This window comes from Pinus tabuliformis, chromosome 9, assembly GCF_031772625.1.
Source record: "Pinus tabuliformis cultivar Carrire ecotype Pingquan chromosome 9, CPIR1, whole genome shotgun sequence".
Lineage (NCBI taxonomy): Eukaryota > Viridiplantae > Streptophyta > Pinopsida > Pinales > Pinaceae > Pinus > Pinus tabuliformis.
This window is the reverse complement of record NC_142307.1, coordinates 1,492,841,470-1,492,846,443: the sequence shown is the minus strand read 5'-3', so window position 1 is coordinate 1,492,846,443 and position 4,974 is coordinate 1,492,841,470.

Below are 4,974 nucleotides of genomic sequence, written 5' to 3'. Positions count from 1 at the left end.
TCCTTTCCATGTACTTGCATAATACATTTCGGCCATCATGTACCCCTTCTAACCTCATATATTAGGGGGCATCTGTTATAGCTTCAAATCTCACTCTTATGGTTTGTGATGCTACACTCATGGCTTAGGGCAAACCCTCCTTCCAGACCTAGTCCTAAAATTTAAAAAACAGGGTTTTATCCCTTATACGCGACATTGCCCTGAGTTAAACGCATGTATACGCGGGTCTGTGTATACCCAACCCGCGTATATGTATTAAAACACTTAAAAAAATATAAAACTCCTTAATTTTGGGCGGAGATCGCGGGTTTTACCTGCTGATCACCTGTTAGTGCCCGTGGCCCAACTGTTCCCAACCAACTCCCAACTAAAAAACTACTTTGGGAGAGGTATAAAAAGACCTCAATGGGAAGGCCTAAGGGAGGAGAGAAGAGAGAGAAAGGTTATTATGCTGAGATTTTTCCCCTGACCAGGTCTAAAGTCCCTTGTGCCTTCTGCACTTCCCCCATTTGTACAGGAAACCCTTGTTTCCTTGTGTGTTGATGTTCATCCACTACTTATGACATCATGGAGTAAGTCATGGAAGGAGTTTTTTAAAGGCTTGAGGCTGGAACAGATCTGGAAGGAAGCTTTGCTTGGAGCCTGCTAAAGGTGACTCAGGTGAAATTATTCCTTTTTATGTACTTTATTTGTCTATAATAAAAGAAACACGTGTCTTGGTTCTTGATATGAATCTTCTTTATGTTTATGATATTCATGTTAGAATACATATGTGAATGGTTGTTAATATTTCATAACTAACTACCTTTCTTTATAACTTGAAGATGGTTTCTTTATAAGTTTTTGTCCATATACTGCTGTGTTCTTTGGAATTGGTTGTTTTGCAGGACAAAGGAGCAAGAGGAACTTGAAGAAGGGTTTTGACCCTTGAGGACCTTCTCAGACGTAGGACCTAAGGTACGTTCCATTGTCATAGAATTTGTTTATAATAGCACAATGGCTGTGTGAATGTGTGTTTCTCTGTATAGACAACTTTCAGTCTGCTAGGGTTTCAACCCAAAAGCCCTAGGGGAACATTTCCCTCCAACAATTCATCATCATTGTTGTTGAACCTCGTGCCAACTCGTACACTCCACATTAACATTTCGATCTTCAGCATACCTTGCGTAATTATCTATGAGCTATGTACAATTGAATTGAATCATGGTCCTTTCCAATGCAATGTAATAATTTCCATTATTTACCATAATCCACCATGGATTTTTCCATAATATTCGTTCGAATTTCCCTTTCACCATAATCCTTGTCATCACAATCTTAGCAACTAACGCTCCACTCAATGGTTTTTCTGCTACTCTCAGTGTTGCTACAGAAAAATTTGTAGAATAGGTGGGCAAGTTGTTAGGCATGAACATGAAGATACAATCCAGGTCTGACACCATCCAGATGTATGGCAGGTTTTTCAGAATGTAGGATGGCATACCTATTTTTAGAGGTTGTAGGGATTCGATGAAGCCATTACAGTTGAATTTGCGTTAAACTTGGATGGGAATTATTCCAAAGTTTGTGGGCTCGACATTCCTATCAAAGAGGAATTTACATTGGTTGTTAGCATATTGCCACAAGGTGGGCAAAAATGGTTTGCCTAGAAATCACCTCTACCAGAATTTGTGGAATTATTCTTGCAGGTAGGGGAGACCTTGGTTCAAAAGGGAAGGGGATATGATCGGAAGTCTTTGCCACATCCATGGCCTGAGGTCATGTATTTCATGGTGCAATACATCACTTGATAGGGGCGGCTTGATACCCCATTCAAATACCATTTCAAACTTCTTACATGCCTTCGGTTATGCCGTGTGCATTCTCTGGACATGCCACATTTCTTATGGAATAATTTGCAGTTAATTGCACAATCTGCTCATTTCTTGTGACAACTATTGCAGGTCCTTACAAACCATGGGATTGTCAAGTTGTGTTGGTGAATTCCCTATCATAATCTTTTGTGGCTTGGCCAAAATTCACTGAATTGGGAGAAGAAGTTGTGGCCATGATGCCAGGAAGAGAGGAAGATGGATTAGTGGTAGAAGAAGAAGTTGGAGATGACATTCTTACAAAAGAACCAACGTTAGCTTTCGAACAAGTGGAAGTATTGGTGATGGATTAGGCTATAGTAGAATCACCAATTGAGAAAGGGGTTGCAGACGATGTTGTTACACAAGAACCAACATCGATTGCTGACTTGGAAGAAGAAGAAATGGAGGTAGAAGGGGGTGTAGATGGCACTGCTACACAGGAACCAGCATCGACTACCAACTTAGAAAGAAGAGCGATGGAAGTGGAAGGAAGTGTAGTCGATGTTGTTACACAAGAACCAGCGTTGACCACTAAGCTGATGGAAGAATTTTCGGTAGTAGAAGAAATTGCAGGTAGTGTTGTTACACAAGAACCAGCATCACCTGCCAAAGTGATGGAGAAACTTGTGGAAGAAGTGGAAGTCGTGGTCGACGCTATTACACAAGAACAAATGTTGACTGTCAAACAAGCCATCAAACCGAAAAACTAGATGGAATAGGAAAAGGAGAAGGAAAGTACAAAATATTTAGGGGAAGGATAAGGAATTAAAGAAACAGGTGCAGAGAATATGAAAATTGAGGAGGAAATCCCAAATCTCTGCTTTCAGCCTCCCTGCAAAGAGGGGAAAGGAAATTTCTCACCCCTAGACACTGGGTGAAAGAAAGTATCTCTCCCCCGATACTGAAATTTGTAGGGGCAACTAGAGGCACCATTATCGATATTGTCACACAAGAACCAGTGTCGACTGGTGGTTGACACTGTTACGTAAGAACCAGTGTCGACCAAGGGGCAAGGTGAAGAAACCATCACTGGTGATGTTTTCAGAGAACTGTTGGAAGAGAATGTTGTTGTTGGTATCGACCCGCAAGGGCCAGAACCGATTTTTGAGAAGATGGAGGAGGATAACCAAACAATAGAGCAGCCATAATAGCCACAGGATAACGGTGTCAAAAATGTTGCTCTGCAAGGGCCTGCAAAGGCTCTGAAGACACTCAAAGAAAACATAGAAGTTTGAAGACCCATGTAGGAAAATGTTCGCACTGCCCCTCGAGTTGAGGAGCAGAGAGAGGAAATAAGGGTCAAGCAAGAACTAGTGGATGAATTTCCTGACATCAACCTGCCAAATCTAACACCAGCCGCAAGACCTATGGAGGAGGTTGTTATATAGGAATAATTTATTGAACAGTGCGCAAAAATAAAGGCCCCCATCCAAGAAAGGCACTGGTCGCAATTCAAAGAAAACATGCAATTAAAATTGGATATTATTAAGTTAAGGAAGTAGTTGTTACGTTTATGGAGACGAGTGAAGAAGAAAAAGAAGAATGTCGATCAGGCTACTATGAATCCTAGAGATGAAACCACTTCAGTAGCAGTACATACCAAACCATTGTCACATATATTTGAGTCGCAGGAATTCTTGTTCACTGGTAAGATCCTTAAATGGCAGGCTACCGCATTCCGTCTTCAATGAGGTTCTATCTCCTTGGAAGCCCATCAGGAAAGAGTGTGAGGGATTCAAGAACAAGCTATGAGAGTAGTGATCGATTACGTGACTCATATGGTCCGATAAATCCAAGCAACAACAGGAAAATAAGAAGACAATAATTGAGGAATTAGAAGAATAAGTGCATCTCCTGAAGGCTGACAAAGGTGAAATGCTACATCTAGCGCATGAGGTAATGGAATGCTAACCTCCTATTCATAGTTATGCTATGTTCCTCCATGGACAATACCTGTTCTTCTGTTTGGAGAACATCCATCAAGAGATAAGCCATGAAATCGAAGATCCGATATAGTTTCTGTGAATCCTGAAGGGACACAATATTTTGAACCAACAATTGATATGTGAACTCTACATGCATGATTATTTTTTGGGGACTAACAAATCATTCAATCTAGTGCCATATGTCATGGATATTCAGTTGGGAGACTTCACCACCTTCATGCTTAACCAGGTTAAGTGGAAGAAAGCCTTCGACACGTTCGAAGGGAACCAACAAGCATGCCACTTGTAGTTTGGGCAGAGCATTGTCAGGTTGTGAATATTTTTAACAAACATTGTACCTTCTTGGGAAAAGAAGGACGAAGGGGTTATATGCTCACAATGCAGAGGTGGTGTGATGACATGTATACAAAGAAAAATTTTACTTGTCTGGAGGAGGCCTGGGCCAACTGTCAGAAACTATGGTTGTTTTCTTCAACTTCAGTAAGAATACATGAACCTTTTGGGCCCCCTAATTTTTTTCAGGCTTTGGAGAGAGTACCGTAGTATATTGCATGCATTGAAACCTGTGGGACATGATGGATGGGTCTGATATTTCGTTTTCCAATTGTTTGGTTTCTAGCTGAAGAGTACACACTAGCTTACTTGGTACACAAGGATTGGAGGAAGGAAGTCCTTCATATAGACAGATATAAGGTTCCTAGAAAAGAAATGGCTACGAAGTATGACCTTACCCAACTCCATGCTAACCAAAGTGGCTCTAACACAGATCTACACAGGAGACGAGTTGCATGAGGACATGCAGAAGGGCTAGTTGGGAGGAGATGTTGGTTGCTAATTTTTCCTATTTTTACCCACCTTTTTATCCCTTTCTTGAACTCATTTCATGCACTTGTTGGTTGATTTTCATTCTAAACAGCGAAGGTACACCTACTGTCATATCTTTGTGAATTGTTAATCATTGAAATGTAGTCATAGGGTATTATTTCCTAAAGAGACTTGCTAACTTAAGTTTTCGTGCAGATTTGGAGGAATGATGATCAAAGGCATGATTCAACGTATGATGACTCTTGACCTGGCAGCAATATCTTTGGATATCAGCTACAAGCGATGGATCAACCTCCCAACAAAAACAAGTGCTATCTTTGAATTATGTTGTATCTCAAGAAACCACTATG